Source organism: Hylobates moloch, unplaced genomic scaffold, assembly GCF_009828535.3.
Source record: "Hylobates moloch isolate HMO894 unplaced genomic scaffold, HMol_V3 SCAFFOLD_15, whole genome shotgun sequence".
NCBI lineage: Eukaryota > Metazoa > Chordata > Mammalia > Primates > Hylobatidae > Hylobates > Hylobates moloch.
This window is the reverse complement of record NW_026652290.1, coordinates 29,634,797-29,652,889: the sequence shown is the minus strand read 5'-3', so window position 1 is coordinate 29,652,889 and position 18,093 is coordinate 29,634,797. Positions and strand designations below refer to the sequence as shown.

The 18,093-nt window shown below is 42.7% G+C and overlaps 1 pseudogene; it reads left to right on the top strand.

Annotated features, from left to right (window-relative positions):
* The first annotated feature begins 14,167 nt into the window (after positions 1-14,167).
* LOC116484036 (large ribosomal subunit protein mL45-like) lies at positions 14,168-15,402 on the top strand (annotated as a pseudogene).
* The last annotated feature ends 2,691 nt before the right edge of the window (positions 15,403-18,093 follow it).

Genomic DNA, 18,093 nt, shown 5'->3' with positions numbered 1-18,093 from the left:
TGACCATTTAAAAATTGGGTTGGGGGCTGGGCATGGTGGCACACGCTTGTAATCCCAGCACTTTGGGAGGGATTATTGAGACATTCTCTGAACCTTTTTGAATCTCACTTTCTTTGTCTCCAGGATGAGAATACAAGCAGATACCTCACGGAATGGTTGGGAATATTAAAGGGATTATATGCGTGGAAATCACACATATAATTTCCGCACAAGCTCAAGTGATCCTCTGGCCTCCACTGCTACTTGGGAGGCTGAGGTGGGAGGATCCCTTGAGCCCTGGAGGTCGAGGCTACATACAGCTACTGCACTGCAGCCTGAGCTGATCACTTGCAAGGTGAGCAGATCACTTGAGCTCAGGAGTTCCAAAACAGCCTGGGCAACATAGCAACACCTCATTTCAAAAAAAAAAGAAGGGTTGGTTTTCTTATTATTAATTTGTAAGAATTATTATTATGAATTAATTTACTTATTTATTTTTGCGACAGAGTTTTGCTCTTGTCACCCAAGCTGGAGTGTAACGGCGCGGTCTTTGCTCACTGCAACCTCTGCCTCCCAGGTTTAAGCAACTCACCTGCCTCAGCCTCCCAAGTACCTGGGATTACAGATGCCCACCACCACACCCGGCTAATTTTTGTATTTTTAGTAGAGACAGAGTTTCACCATGTTGGTCAGGCTGGTCTCAAAATCCTGACCTCAGGTGATCTTCCCGCCTCAGCCTCCCAAAGTGCTGGAATTACAGACGTGGGCCACGCGCCCAGCCTGAACTATTTCTTATTGGGATTAAAGACATTTGCCACATATGCACGTTGTGAATATTTTCTCCCAGTCTGTGGCTTGCCCTTTTAGTATCTCTGGAGAATAGAAGTATCTATAAAGTCAAACTTATTTATTTCTTCTTTAACATTTTTTGTGCCCTGTTCAAGAAATCTTTGATAACTTCAAGATTGCTTTTTGTTGTGTTTTGTTTCTGGAAGCTTTCCGGTTTTGGTTTTTATGTTTTGTCTGTGATTAATTTCAAATTAATTTTACATGTGGAGTGAGATTGGGTTGGGATTAAATTTTTTTCCTTAAAAGATACACAGTTGCAGCACTGCTTTTTAGAAATAACTTCCTTGGCCAGGCCCAGTGGCTCATGCCTGTAATCCCAGCACTTTAGGAGGCTGAGGTGGGTGGATCTTCTGAGGTCAGGAGTTCGAAACCAGCCTGGCCAACATGGTGAAACTCCATCTCTACTAATCATACAAAAATTAGCCGGGTGTGGTAGCAGGCGCCTGTAATCCCAGCTACTTGGGAGGTTGAGGCAGGAGAATCACTTGAACCTGGGAGGCGGAGGCTGCAGTGAGCCAAGATCATGCCACTGCACTCACTCAAGCCTGGGTGGCAAAGCGAGACTTTGTCTCAAAAAATAATAATAACAATTCAACATATTTAATAGATATGAAGCTATTTGGATTTTAAAGTTTTTCCTTGGGTTAGTTTTGATACGTTACTTTTTTCTTTTAATTTTTATAATTTTTATTCTTTTAATTCTAATCTTATGACAGATAAGATAAATTATGTTTTTAAAGGAACCCATCCATTTTATCTAGGTTGTTGAATATATTGGCATGAAGTTGTTTATAAGATTCTCTTATTATTTGTTTATATATATAAGATCTATAGTAAATAAAAAGAACACTCCTGTGCTGAATAGGAGTTGGCAGAAAATCTCTAAGAATCTTTCTAATGGGAGACTTCAGGATTGATAACCTGTCATGCCTTCTCTGCAGTCTTCTGCTTCTAGATTTTCTTAGTTCTTCAGCTATTGATCAAAAATAGGAATTGTGTTCTCACCAGTAACATCCTTTCCTCTTTACTTCATCTTCCTTTCTCTCTCTCCCTTTTAGAGGAGTTGCTCTAATCTTTTGCTCTATTGCAAATGAACCTAAAATGGCAATTTAAATTTGCAATGGTAATTTGAATGCAGTGGTTTCCTTAGCAACAAAAACTTATTTGTGGTTCAGACTTTGGAATTTAAAAAAATCTCAGAGGTCTAATTAGTACTTTTCCTGAGCAAGCCATTTACAACCAATATTTAAAAAACCCAACATAATTTTAAAATAGTGAATTAAGATTATTTTATCACAGCAGGTACATGGGGCATTGGATTCCCCAACCCTCTTCCCACAAACTTCCTGGAACTAAAACTTAACAAAAATTCATAAGGACACAGTGCCAGCTTCTACTATCCAGCAAGTGCAGCATGGATGAGACACTGACCACAAAAAAAGACAGCCATTCTTGCCAAATCCCTGACCATTTTAATCCAGTAACAGGCATAGCTTAGTATTAGAAATATTTCATTCCCGGGTGGCACAGGCATATGGGATCAAATCCTCCTCCCAAACTACCTGCTATCTCATACCTCCAACACAGACACACACACACACACACACACACACACACACACACACACACACACACAACACACACACACACACACACACACACACACACACACACACACACACAGCAGTGTTCTGCACTGTTTCTTCTCCAAATTATCAAATTATCCAGTGGTCAAAAGGTATTTGGTCCCATCCAGTCTCTCTCAGTTTGTGGTACGACTAATTTGTTAATGGGGCTCCAGAAGGAAAGTGCCTAATGTTTCTTCTAATTGGACATGACTGCTTCAAAATGACTGCGGCTGCCAGCCAGTTCTCACTGTCCCCGAGGCTGGATAATAAGCTTCTGCCATCGGGCCCTGGGTCCTGACCAGGACCATCTGCGGTAATGAACTTGGAAGGCTCATTGTAGATTGCAAAAAAGGAAAAGAGAGAGAAAAGCACAGTCCAGCTCTTGTCAGGAGGCTCAATTATGGCTTCTGTCAGCTTAACAAAAGAAATTCAGAAAAGCTAGGATTGGAAGGGGTGGGAGGGAGCAGGCAAAGAAGGACGGGTGATGGGGGAGACCCATGATGGCAGAACCAGACTGAAATTCCTCCAGGACCAAGGTTTCTGGAAGGAGAAGCTCAGAGGTCACCACAATAGGGATTCAGTTCCCAGAGTCCAAACGTGAGGCTCTGCAGCCATGGGCACCAGGGGTCAGGGTTCACTGCGTGTCACTGATCTGAGGGTACAAGCTTCTCCCTACTCGCTGCAAATCCCCATCACCCACACTGCAGAGGGATGGGGCCTACATGCACATTATAGGCTGATTATTATTATCATCATTGTTGATTGTTTTCTAAGACGGGATCTTGGAGCATTAAGATTTTTTTAAAGTCCTTTTATTGTGAAATGATACATATACAGAAAAGTGCCCAACACGTAAATCTATGGCTTAAGGTATTATTTAAAAGGAAACACTTGTAATCAGCACTCAGACAAAGAAATAAAACTTTGTCAGAAGCTTCATCCTGCCCCTTCCTGATTGTAACACCTTCCATCACTCCAAAAAAGAAGTCACTCCCCTGAGTTTTATGCTGATAAGTTCATTGTTTTATTTATAGTTTTATCACCTGAGTAGACAGCCCTGAACATTTTAGTTTAGATTTGAGTGTTTTAAGCTTTATCTAACTGGGAACTAATAAAGTATATATTGGTCTGGCTTCTTTTGTTCAACATTGTGAGATTCATCTAGGTTGTTGCATATGGTCATAGTTGGTTAATCATGATAGTGGGTTTATAGTTGGAGTATTATGTCATATAAATATAGCACAACTTATGTGGTTAATTGCTGAATGGTGTTTGGGCTATCAAATATTTTTTGTCCAAGAACAATGCTTTTAGGGATATTCTTGTCCATTGGTACACATATCTCCAGAGAATACAGCTAGAAGAGAAACTGCTGAGTGATAAGCATCCCAGAGAGATTTGACAAGACTAATTCTTGAGTCACTGTAAACAGCTAGAGAAGAGACTTCTCATCAGAAATTTATCTGTTAGACCAGGTGAGGTGTTTGTAATCCCAGCACTTTGCGGGGCTGAGGTGGGAGGATTGCTTGAGCCCAAGAGTTTGAGACCAGCCTGGGCAACATAGCGAGATTTTGTTTCTACTAAAATAAAATAAAATTAGCTAGGCATGGTGGTGAGCGTCTATAGTCCAAATTATCTGGGAGGCTGAGGTGGGGAGATCACTTGAGCCCAGGAGGTTGAGGCTGCAGTCAGCCACTGTGAATGTGCCACTGTACTCCAGCCTAGGTGACAGTGAGCAGTGAGACTCTGTCTCAAAAAAAAGAATTTTTTCTTCTGCCTTGTGTGATTACCAGCCTCCAAGATGGCCTTGAATGATCCCCAGATTCTGATATTCATGTCGTTCTGTAGTTCCCCTCCACACTGTATAAAAGGTGGGTATGGTCAACTGAATAGGGTAGAAGTGATGGTCTGTGACTTCCAAGGCTAAGTCATAAAAGACATTGTGACTTCTACCTTGCTATCTTGGATCACTCCTTCTGGGGGAAGCTTGCTGCCATGTCATGAGGATACTCAAGCGGTCCTATGGAGAGGCCCAATTGGCAAGGAGCTGAGGCCTGTAGTCAGTGTAGATGAAGCATCTGATTCTCCAGCCCAAGTCAAGCCTTCAGATGACTGCAGCCCTGGCTGTATCTTGACTTCAGCCTCATGAGAAACTCTAAGCCAGAATTACCCAGCTAAGCAACCCTTGGATTCCTGACTCTTACAAACTGTGTGAGATAATACATGTTTGTTGTTTTAAGCTACTAAGTTTTGGGTTAATTTGTTATGCAGCAATAGACACCTTGGTTTATTTAGACTGGCAGCGGTCGGAAAACAAAGCATTCCCAAATATCAGCTGTTCAGAAACAACCTATAGTGTGTATTTATCTTCTCCTCCTACTTGGCTTAGAAATTAAAATAATAGTCACCATCAGGTTGAGTTTTCATTCTTTTTCTCTCTTCCTTTTTGTCTTCCCTTCTTTCTTTCCATCCTTTCTCAAGTGCTCCTCTTCGACCTAAAATTCGAGTGATAAGAATTCCTCTCCCCTCCCCTCATATTTCCTCCTTTCCTTTTCCTTCCTTTCCCTTCACATTTCCTCTCCACCTTCTTCTCCTCTCCTCTGCTCTTGCCTGCCCCATCCCATTCCCTTCTCTCTTCTCCCATCTGCTCCCCTTTGTTCTTCTCCTCTCTTCTTTATTCTCCTGATTCATTTATTCTTCCACTTCTATTTTCTCATCTCCCAGCCCCTGCCACTCTCCCCATTTCCCTTTCTTGCCCCAGGGAAGAAAAACAAGCTTTGCCTTGGCTGGGAACCCCGGCAAGAAGAAATGAACCATTTCTAACTGTAGGATCTGGATGATGTCCTTGCTAAACCTCATGTTGAATTGTAATCCCCAAAATTGGAGGTGGGACCTGGTGGGAGGTGACTGGACCATGGGGACAATTTCTCATGAATGGTTTAGTGCCATCCCTTTGGTGCTGTCCTAGAGATAGTGAGTTCTCTTGAGATCTGGTTGTTTAAAAGTGTGCAGAGCTTCCCCCTCCACCACTTGCTCCTGCTGTTACCATGTGAGACACTCACTCCCCACTTCACCTTCAGCCAATAAGTACTTATTAGGTTGGTAAAAAAGTAATACTTTTACTTGTCATTAAAAGTAATGGCAAAAACAGCAATTACTTTTGCACCAACATAATACTGCGAGAAGTAAGCTTCCTAAGGCCCTCACCAGAAATGAATGCTGGCACCAGGCTTCTTGTACTGCCTGCAGACCATGAGCCAATTAAACTTCTTTTCATTACAAATTACCTAGCCTCAGGTATTTCCTTGTAACAGTGCAAGAATGGCCTAACACACTAACTGTGATGACATCCATGCACATGGTGGCCCCGCCTGTGCCATCTAACCAACAGCTTTATGTCAAAAGATGTGATCCTGTTCTGGAAGATAAGTGTTGTTTTTTTTTGTTTGTTTGTTTGTTTGTTTGTTTGTTTTTTGAGACAGAGTCTTGCTCTGTCACCCAGGCTGGAGTGCAGTGGCACGATCCCCAGCTCACTGCAACCTCTGCCTCCCGGGCTCAAGCAATTCCCCTGCCTCAGCCTCCTTCAGCCTCCCGAGTAGCTGGGATTACAGGTGCCCACCACCACGCCCAGCTAATTTTTTGTATTTTTAGTAGAGATGAGGCCTCACCATGTTGACCAGGCTGGTCTCAAATTCCTGGCCTCAAGTGATCCATCCGCCTCAGCCTCCAAAGGTGCTGGGTTTACAGGCATAAGCCACCGTGCCTAGCCATGGACAATAAGCATCTAACTGACAATTCCAGCACCAAGGCAATGGGTCACATCTTACTTGCTCAGCTCAAGGCAGGTGCCAGGGAGGTTGCTTTAAACTTTTGGTATCTCTTTGGAAGGTTATATTTCCCTAGCATGACACCAATTCGCAGATAGCTCCTTGCCTTCAAATTTACCTCAAATTTATATTAGTACATAAACACACAGTTACTGTAAAGTGCTCACACAAAATAGAAATAAGTAGAGGAAAAGAAAAATGTTCTTTCTCCTGTTCTTCCACTCCTGCTTGGTGTGAGGCTTTCTGGAACTTTTTCTATATCCACACAGGCTGGTGGCTTTGTGGTATTTACATGAATGGGACTACACACTCTATATGTGCTGTGATTTTCTTCTTTTACATGCAATATTCAGTACCGTGGACCTCTACCCATGCCAGGACTTACTGATCTATTTCACTCTTCTTGATGGCTGCATATGTACACCATTTTACCATTCCTTTCTTGAAGGGCATTTAAATTCTTAACAATTTTTTTCTCTTAAAAAATGGCCAGGCTGGGCGCGGTGGTTCATGCCTATAATCTCAGCACTTTGGGAGGTAGAGGTAGGAGGACTGCTTGAGCCTAGGAATTCAAGACAAGCCTGGGCACCATAGTGAAACCCCTTATCTATTAAAAAAAGAAAAAAAAAAGGCCGATGTGGTGGCTTTCACCTGTAATCCCAGCACTTTGGGAGGCCAAGGCAGGAGAATCGCTTGAGCCCAGGAGTCCAAGATCAGCCTGAGCAACACGGTGACACCCCTCATCTCTACAAAAAAATTTAAAAATTAGCTCAGCGTGGTGGCACATGCCTGTAGTCCCAACTACACAGGAGGCTGAGGCGGGAGGATTGCTTGAGACTGGGGAAATCAAGGCTGCAACGAGTCATGATTGTGTCACTGCACTTCAGCCTGTGCAACAGAGCAAGACCCTGTCTCAAACAAACAAACAAAAAAATGCTGAGCTGGGTGTGGTGACTCATGTCTGTGATCCCAGTGCTTTGGGAAGCCAAGGCAGGAGGATTTCTTGAGTCCAGGTGTTCAAGATCAGCCTGGGCAACATACTTAGACATACTTAGACCCATCTCTATAAAAAATAAAAATGAATAAAAAATTAGTGAGAAGTGGTGGCATGCCTATAGCTCCAACTCCCAGGGAGGCTAAGGTGGAAGGATCTCTTGAGTTCAAGAGTTCAAGGCTGCAGTGAGCTATGACTGCACCACTGCACTCCAGCCTGGGTGACACGCCAGACTCTGTGTAAAAACAAAAATAAAAAATGTTGCAATAATCATCCTTTTAATGTTATGGGCTACTATATGAATATTTCTTCATATGGGCTCATAGATATATACCTTACATCTTGACAGTTACTGTCAAATTGCAACAAACCCAAAGAGAAAGAGGCAGCCAATCACTGAAGGAGTCTGGAAAACACTTTAGGCTAAAGGACCTTGAAGGTGAAGGCAGAGGAGAGGGGCACAAGAGAGCTAGACCTGTACCAGAGGCTGAAGGACAGTGGAGTGACTGAGTTTAGTGAGAAAGGAGAAGAGGAAAGTGAACTTAACTGAGTTTAGTAAGATAAGGTTGGCCCAGTCAAGGAGGGAAATTGGGAGATTGCATTCTGTTGTCCGCAGTATTTGGCACCATTGAGAGGTATTAAACAAGAGTGGCCCTGAAGGGCTGTGATACCTAGTGCCTTCAGGCACTCACCTGGAGGTCAAAGTCAGCCTTCAGCCTTAGGTCACTCATAGACAAAAATACAGGAGGCTACATGGACTGTTCTGGATATAACCTGAATGATTCAAGGTCTAATACAGTCAGATCTCTGTTTCCATGGGTTCTGCATTGGTGGATTCAACCAACTGCAGATTGGAAATATTTGGATCAACACTGACACTGGAGAAAGAAAAAAGAAAAAAAATTGGAGAAAAAAATTGCATCTGTCCGTGTGTGGTGGCTCACGCATGTAACTGCAGCACTTTGGGAGATGGAGTCGAGAGGACCGCTTGAGCTCACGAGAGTTGAAGACCAGCCTGGGTAACATGACAAAACCCATCTCTACAAAAAAATACAAAAATTAGCTGGGCGTGGTAGTGTGCACCTATAGTCCCAGCTACCAGCTACTCAGGAGGCTGAGGTGGGAGGATGGCTTGAGCCTGGGATGTGGAGGTTGCAGTGAGCTGAGATTGCGCCACTGCACTCCAGCCTGGGCGATAGAGCCAGATCTGTCTCAAAAAAAGAAAAAAAGTCTGTACTGAACATGCACAGACTTTTTTCCTGTCATTATTCCCTAAACAATACAGTACAAGAATGGTTTACATAGCATTTACATTGTATTAGGTAATATAAATAATCTAAAGATGATTTAGAGTATACAGGAGGATGTGTGTAGGTTATATGCAAAATACTATGCCATTTTATATAAGAGATTTGAGCATCCACAGATTTTGGTATTTGAGGGAGTTCCTGGAGCCAGTCCCTCTTGGATACCAAGGGACAAATATACTTTTCAATTAAGTGGCTTAGATGATGGCAGTAAAAGTTCATTTTAGTCATGGAGGTATAAATCCTTTCATGTTTACAGGCAGCTCAGAGCTCCAACCAGGCTGAGAGGGTCTTGGGCTTTAGGATGATGGGAAGGGAGTTTGGGGAAGGGTAGGAGAGATGGAGGCAGGGACGGGTCCACTGTCAAACCAGAAAGAAAGAGGGCCTAAGGTTGATGGGGTGGATCAAGTGGCTCATTGTGGTAGGAAATCTTGAAAAAAAGAATTTAAAAAATCAGTAAATATTTCAAGGCAGATGTTAGGGGAGAGGAGTTCCCAAGATTCTATGCTTTCCTGAAGATAGGCCATCTAGAGGAATGGCTTCCAACATTTTTGGCTCATGTACCCTGTGATAGAATTTTTTAAAACTATATACTATTTCATATAATAGACATTACAATTTTTTAATTTGTTTAGTTTGAAAAATGTGATTTTGAATACATAAACACATATGCATACATACATAATTTTAAAATATGATTGTTTCCCCAATTTGTATTTATCCAATGTAATCTAAATTCCACAATGACTTTTGTATTTATCAGCCACTGACAAATACATAAACAATTTTGTAAAATTGGAAATTTTATATTTCTTTTTTTCTCCCAGAATCTTATCCTAATATAATTTTGCTTGAAAGTCTTTTATTGACCAGACATATGGCTCATGCCTGTCATCCCAGGACTTTGGGTGGCCAAGATGGGAGGATCCCTTGAGCCCAGGAGTTCCAGACCAGCCTGAGCAACATAGTGAGATCCTGTCTCTATGAAACAGTTTAAAAATTAGCTTGATGTGGTGGTGCACACACCTGTAGTCCCAACTACTCTGAGGGCTGAGGTGGGAGGGTCACTTGAGCCCTGGAGGTTGAGGCTGTAGTGAGCTATGACCATGCCACTGTACTCCAGCCTGTGTGACAGAGCGAGACTCTGTGTCAAAAAAAAAAAAAAAAAGAAGTTTATTATAAAATGAAGGCTTGAGGTCATCATGGCTTCGACCAGACAGGTGGCAATTTTGGATACTACCTCTTTGTTGGAGGGGATAGAACTCAGGGAGACAACCGTACCAATTATACAATGCTGAAACATGATGGAGTGGGATTCTCAGTAGCCCTTGCGTGGGTTGTGAGGATTAAAGCAAATCAACATATGAAAAGCAAAAAAAAAAAAAAAATCAAAGAAATAGAAACCATTCAATGAAGAAAATAATGTGTTACCAAGTTATTAGTGTTATTCCCTCTCTCAGTTCCTGAGAAATAGATCAAAAAGGCTTTTACAAAGTTAACAAATAATTTTTAATTATATCTGTTACTCTTTCTCTTAGAGACACCTTGTTGATGAAACCAGGTTAAAAGCTATTTTCAAATGGGTAATGGTGCATTTTATAATTTTTCCTGACATCTGTGAACAAAGTTCCAAATATACATGCCACGTTTTATTTTATTTTAATTAATTAATTACCTTAAAAAGAAAATAGAGATGACATATTGCTATGTTGTCCAGGCCAGTCTTGAACTCCTGGCTTCAAGTGATCCTCCACCTAGGCTTCCCAAAGTGCTGGTATTAAAAGTGTGAGCTACAGTGCCCAACCCACATTTTATTTTTAAAGATAATTTTGGAATATCTTCAATGAGCATGATATACAAACATGTATAACAGACACCTGAGAATTGAAGTTTGGTAAACTCATTTTATAATGGAACATGATTATGTTTAATAATAAAATATTTACAAATAAACGGATACAATGTCTAGGTTTTATTTCAAAATAATGAGAGTAAAGAAGTAGGTGACAGTATAGATGAAAGAGACTGTCCATTACTTGAAATTTGTTGAAGCTGGATGTTGTATACATGAGATTTCATTACACCATTCCTTCCAACTGAGCATATTTACAATTTTCCAAAATAAACAGTTAGAGGTCAGGCGTGGTGGCTCACACATGTAATCCCAACACTTTGGGAGGCCAAGGCGGGAGGATCACTTGAGCTCAGGAGTTTGAGACTAGCCTGGGCAATATAGCGAGCCCTCATCTATACTAAAAATTAAAAAAAAAAAAAAAAATCAGCCAGCTGTGACAGTCTGTGCCTGTGGTCCTAGCTACTCCAGAGACTGAGGCAGGAGGATCACGTCGGCCTGGGAGTTCAAGGCTGCAGTGAGCTATGATCATGCCAGCCTGGGTTACAAAGTGAGACACTGTCTCTAAATAAATAAATAAATATTAAAAATACAGAAATAAAAAGTTAGAAAAAAGATACAAAAAAACCCAAGTTATGCTTAAAAATCATGGTTAAAGTCCGGGTGCAGTGGCTCACGCCTGTAATCACAGCGCTTTGGGAGACCAAGGCAGCTGTATCACTTGAGGTCAGGAGTTCAAGACTAACATGGTAAAATCCTGTCTCTGCTAAAAATACAAAAATTAGCCAGGGGTGGTGGCATGTGCCTGTAGTCCCAGCTGCTCAGAAGGCTGAGGCGGGAGCTTGAACCTTGGGAGGCAGAGTTTGCAGTGAGCCAATATTGTGCCACTGCACTCCAGCCTGGGCAACAGAGCGAGACTCTGTCTCAAAAAAAATAATAAAATAAAATCATGGTTAGGACAGAATTAATAAGCATGTCAACAGTTTAAAAGGATGAATTAATCTTAATAAACTAAAACTCATTTTTAAAACTTCTGGTCATTATATCTTAGATTGCATTTAAAGGAATGGAAGAGGCCAGGTGTAATGGCTCATGCCTATAATCCCGGCACTTTGGGAGGCCAGGGTGGGTGGATTGTTTGAGCCCAGGAGTTTGAGACCAGCCTGGGCAACATGGTGGAAGCCCCCTCTCTACAAAATATACAAAAAATTGGCCAGGCATGGTGGTGCGTGCCTGCAGTCCCACCTACTTGGGAGGCAAGCTGGTGAGATCACTTGAACCTAAAAGTTTAAGGCTGTAGTGAGCCAAGAATCGCTTGAACCGGGAGGCAGAGGTTGCTGTGAGCAGAGATCACACCACTGCACTCCAGCCTGGGTGATAAAGCAAGACCCTGTCTCTAGAAAGAATATTTAAAAATACATAAAAAAGAATAGAAGAAAAAATGAAAAGAGCAAACAAAAGGCATTGGTTAATAAAGCTTATAAAAGTTATATAGTATCTGCTTCAGCAGCACATATAGTAAAATTAGAATGATGCCAAGAATATTAGCATGGCCCCTGTGCAAGGATTTTTTTGTTTTGTTTTTTGAGGCGTAGTTTCGCTCTTGTTGCCCAGACTGGAGTGCAATGGCACCATCTCGACTCACCGTAACCTCTGCCTCCCGGGTTCAAGAGATTCTCCTGCCTCAGCCTCTCGAGTAGCTGGGATTACAGGCATGCGCCATCACGCCCAGCTAATATTGTATTTTTAGTAGAGACGGGTTTCTCCATGTTGGTCAGGCTGGTCTCAAACTCCCAACCTCAGGTGATCTGCCTGCCTCAGCCTCCCAAAGTGCTGGGATTATGGGCGTGAGCCACTGTGCCTGGCCAAGGATATTTTTAAAATAAATTTTAAAAATTTAAAAGTTATACTCATAATGGTTATTGAGAGCATTATTTACAGTCAAACCCACCATGTAAGGCAGAGGTTCAAAGGTAGTATTTCACTCTCCTGCTCAGACCCATCAAAATCTTCCCAAGGCCCCTTAAGATAGTCCAAACCCCATGATAGACTTTTATCATGACTGGTTTTTGCCCATTTTCTCCAGCCCACCTTTCACCAAGCACCACCCCATCCCACACTCTGCTTTCCAGCCATTAAAACTTTTTCTGACATTTCCACTCAACTACACATTTGGGTATTGGAACATTTGGAAGAATTCACTTGTAAATCCACTTGGGTTTATTGTATTCTTTGTGCAAAGATTCTCAAATAGTCATTCAATTTCTTTCTTTCTTTTTTTTTTTGTTTTGAGGTGGAGTCTGGCTCTGTCACTCAGGCTGCAGTGCAGTGGCGCAATTTCAGCCCACTGCAAGCTCCGCATCCTGGGTTCACACCATTCTCCTGCCTCAGCCTCCCGAGTAGCTGGGACTACAGGCACATGCCACCACGCCTGGCTAATTTTTTTGTATTTTTAGTAGAGATGGGGTTTCAGTGTGTTAGCCAGGATGGTCTTGATCTCCTGACCTCGTGATCTGCCCACCTCGGTCTCCCAAAGTGCTGGGATTACAGGCTTGAGCCACCGCGCCCGGCCCCTCATTCAATTTCTTTAGTCGTTACAGAATCTCCATGTTTTGTCTTTATTCTCAAGTATTTATTTATTTTTCTTTTTCAATCCCAACTAATGTGTAGCATCAAGTAAGTTTTTTTTTAACTTGAGGTAAAATTCACATAATATAAAATTAACCATTTTAAAGTGTATGATTCAGTGGCAATTTAGTATATTCATAATGTTGTACAACCACCACCTCTATCTAGTTCCAAAATATTTTAATTACCCGCAAAGGAGATTTCATTCCCATTAGCAGTCACTCTCTATCTTCCCCTCTGCTCAGGCCCTGGTAAACCACTAATCTGCTGTCTGACTTTATGGATTTGCCTATTCTGGATATTTCATATAAATGGAATCATGTAATATGTGACCTTTTGTGTCTGGCTTCCTTCATTTAGCATGTTTTAGAGGTTCATCTGCATTGTAGCATGTATAAATTCTTCCTTTTTTTTTTTTTTTTCTTCTTTGAGACAGGGTCTCACTTTGTAGCCCAGGCTGGAGTGCAGTGGCATGATCACAGCTCATTGCAGCCTCCATCTCCTGGGCTCAAGTGATCCTCCCACCTCAGCCTCCCAAGTAGCTGGGACCAGGAGCATGTGCCACCACACCCAGCTAATTAATTTGTTTTTTTTTTTTTTTTTTTTTAGAAACTGGTTCTCCCTATGTTTCCCAGCCTGGTTGCAAACTGCTGGGCTCAAGTGATCCTTCCACCTCAGCCTCCCAAAGTGTTAGGATTACAAGTGTGAACCACCATGCCTGGCCCTTCATTCCTTTTTAAAAATTGTGATAAAATATACAGAACATTGGCCGGGCATGGTGTCTCATGCCTGTCATCCCAGCACTTTTGGACGCCAAGGTGGGTGGATTATCTGAGATCATGAGTTTGAGGCCAGCCTGGCCAACATGGCGAAACCCGTCTGTACTAAAAATACAAAAAAAATTAGCTGGGAGTGGTGGCAGGTGCCTCTAGTCCCCGCTACTCAGGAGGCTGAGGAAGGAGAATGGCGTAAACCCTGGAGGTGGATATTGCAGTGAGCCGAGATCGTGCCACTGCACTGCAGCCTGGGCGACAGAGCGAGACTCTGTCTAAAAAAACAAAAACCAACAAAAAAACCTTCCCAGCAGCCTTTGCGTGAACAAAATGGCAACCCCCATATCCCAGGGGTTGTCTCTTTTATTAAGGGTTTTGGGCTGGTGATCTCGGCAGCCAGTTCTGGTGACTCAGTCTGCAGCTATAGTTCCAGTAAGAACTAAAAAACGTTTCATACCTCCTATTTATCAACCTAAATACAAAACACAAAAGGAGTTTATGGAACATGCCTGGAAAGCAGGACTGGTTATTCCTCCAGAACATCTGGATCGTCCCATACATCTGGCCTGTACAGCTGGTATCTTTGATGCCTATGTTCCTCCTGAGGGTGATGCTCACATGCCATCTCTTTCAAAGGAAGGACTGAAACAGAGAACTGAACAAATGAAGAAGAATGTGGCATACAATTGTCAATCCAGAAGATAAAAGAGTATCATGACAATTTTAAAACAAAGGACTTCCCTGAAAAAGCTAAGGATGTATTTACTGAAGCTCACCTTTGTCTAAACAACTCACACATGACTGACTGCATACCTTGGTAACTGAACACTGTTTTCCAGACATGATCTGAGACATCAAATATAAGACCATCCGGCCGCGTGCGGTGGCTCACGCTTGTAATCCCAGCACTTTGGGAGGCCGAGGCGGGCGGATCACGAGGTCAGGAGATCGAGACCACGGTGAAACCCCGTCTCTACTAAAAATACAAAAAATTAGCCGGGCGTAGTGGCGGGCGCCTGTAGTCCCAGCTACTCGGAGAGGCTGAGGCAGGAGAATGGCGTGAACCCGGGAGGCGGAGGTTGCAGTGAGCCGAGATGGCGCCACTGCACTCCAGCCTGGGCGACAGAGAGAGACTCCGTCTCAAAAACAAACAAAGAAACAAACAAACAAACAAAAAAAACAAAAAAACCATCCCCTGGAGCTTCGTGGAATCTTTAGAGCCCTACCATGTGGTTCAGGTTCGCTGTTCAAGTCTGACGAACCAGGGCAACATATACGGCTAGGTCACCATAGGCACACCCAGCAGACTCTGGCCATCTGTGACTGGTTTGGCTGGTTGATGTATGGACAGGAAGATGTACCCAAGAATGTCCTGGAGTATGTTGTATTTGAAAAGCACCTGACAAACCCCTATGGAAGCTGGAGAATGCTTGGCAAGATCGTTCCCCCATAGGCACCCGCTAAGCACCATCCTTAAGACAGTTATGATCCCTGGCCCTCAGCTGAAACCAGGGGAAGAATATGAAGAGGCACAAGGAGAGGCCCAGAAGCCTCAGCTAGCCTGATGGCAAGAATAACTTCTGGAGTGAAGCCTGAGTGATGAGGCTTCTGGAAGCTTGAAAGTCTTCTATCTCCTTCATGCTGTAGAAAGAAATATCTTTTTTCTCTCCCATCCTGCTTGGGTCTTTTCAGCAGTCTCACCGTCAACAACCATGGCTGATGGCTGGTCCTAGGCAGGTGGTGGGTATAACACGGCCATGGAGCCTCTTCTTCTTTTTTAAATTGTATGTCTAGCTTCTGAGTCTAGATGAAAGGCAGTATGTTTCAGAGAATGTCGGATACCAGTTTTTCCCACAGCAGGGACTGCAGGAGATAACCAGCAGTATTCTCTTTGTAATCACAGGGCAGGGATCAGAGTTTGAAATAAAACACTCTCAGAGTGTGTGGGGGTGGGGGTGGGGTGGGGCAGAACAGAACATAAAACTCACAATTTAACTTTTTTTTTTTTTGAGATGGAGTCTCGCTCTGTTGTCCAGGCTGAAGTGCAGTGGCACCATCTCAGCTCACCGCAACCTCTGCCTCCTGGGTTCAAGCGATTCTCCTGCTTCAGCCTCCCGTGTAGCTGGGATGATAGATGTGTATCACCACGCCCAGCTAATTTTTGTATTTTTATTAGAGACAGGGGTTTCACCATTTTGACTAGGCTGGTCTCGAACTCCTGACCTCAGGTGATCGGCCCACCTCAGCCTTCCAAAGTGCTGGGATTACAGGTGTTAGTCACCAAGCCTGGCCCAATTTAACCATTTTTAAGTATACAATTCAGTGGCATTGAGTACATCCACATTGTTGGGTAACCTTCACCACCATCTATTTCCAGAACTTTTTCATTATGCCAAACTGGAAGTCTGTACTCATTAAGCAGTAACTCCTCATTTCCCCCTTGATAACCACTATTCTACTTCCTGTCTCTATGAATTGGACTATTCTAGGTTTTCCATGTAAGTGGAATCATACAATGTTTGTGCTTTTGTGTCTGGCTTATTTCACTTTTAAGTTTCATCCCTGTTGTATTATGTTTCAAAATTGTCTTCCTTTTTAAGGCTGAATTATATTCCATTTTATGTATATACCACATTTGTTTATCCATTCATTTGTTGATGGACATTTAGGTTGTAACTACCTTTTGGCTATTGTAAATAATACTGCCATTGGCCGGGCGTGGTGGCTCACACCTGTAATCCCAGCACTTTGGGAGGCCGAGGCAGGCCGATCACCAGAGGTCAGGAGTTCAAGACCAGCCTGGCCAACATGGTGAAACCCTGTCTCTACTAAAAATACAAAAATTAGCCAGGCGTGGTGGCAGGCGCCTGTAATCTCAGCTACTCCGGAGGCTGAGGCAGGAGAATCACCTGGATGCAGGAGGTGGAGGTTGCAGTGAGCCGAGATCGCACCACTGCACTCCAGCCTGGGGGACAAGAGCAAGACTTCATCTCAAAAAAAAAAAAAGAATAATAATAATAATAATAATACTGCTATTAACCTGGGTGTACAAATATCTGAGTTCCTATTTTCAATTATTTTGGGTATATACCCAAAGTGGAATTTCTGAGTTCTATGGTAATTCTACATGGTTTAACTTGTTTGTTTTAATTTATTTTGTATTTAAATAGATTTTTGGGGAACAGGTGGTGTTTGGTTACATGAATAAGTTCTTTAGCAGTGATTTCTGAGATTGTGGTGCACCCACTGTACCCAAATGTGTAGTGTTTTATCCTTCACCCCCCGCCCACCCTTTTCCCCAAGTCCCCAAAGTCCATTGTATCATTCTTATGCCTTTGTGTCTTCATAGCTTAGCTCTCAATTATGAGTGAGAACATATAATGGTTGGTGTTCCATTTCTGAGTTACTTCACTTAGAATAATAGTCTCCAGTTCCATCCAGTTTTCTGCAAATGCCATTATTTCATTCCTTTTTTATGGCTGAGTAGTATTCCATGGTAGATATATCTACCATATTTTCTTTATCCACTCATTGATTTAACTTCCTGTGGAACCACTGGACTGTTTTCCACAGCTGCTGCAGCATTTTAAATTCCCACCAGCAGTGCCTAAGGGTTTCAATTTCTCCACATCCTAATCAACACTTGTTATTTTCTGTTTGTTTGTTTTGAGACGGATTTTTGCTCATGTCACCCAGGCTGGAGTGCAATGGCATGATCTCGGCTCACTGCAACTTCCGTCTCCCAGGTTCAAGAGGTGATTCCCCTGCCTCAGCCTCCCGAGTAACTGGGATTACAGGCACCTCCATCATGCCCAGCTGATTTTTGTATTTTTAGTAGAGACGGAGTTTCACCATGTTGGCCAGGCTGGTCTTGAACTCCTGACCTCAGGAGATCCACCTGCCTTGGCCTCCCAAAATGCTGAGATTACAGGCGTGAGCCACTGTCCCTGGCCTCTTTGTTTGTTTTTAGTAATAGCCATCCTAATGTGTGTGAAGTGTGTGGTTTCAATTTGCATTTCCTTAATGATTAGTAATGTTAAACATCTTTAAGAATACAGAAAATTAGAACAAAATCTATTGACAAGGTTGATCTGATGGGCACATATAGAAACGATTGGAGAATATAACATCTCTTGAGGGATATTAGAAAGCTTTATGAACTAGTGTCGGGTGCGGTGGCTCATGCCTGTAATCCCAGCACTTTTGGAGGCCGAGGCAGGTGGATCATGAGGTCAGGAGATTGAGACTATCCTGGC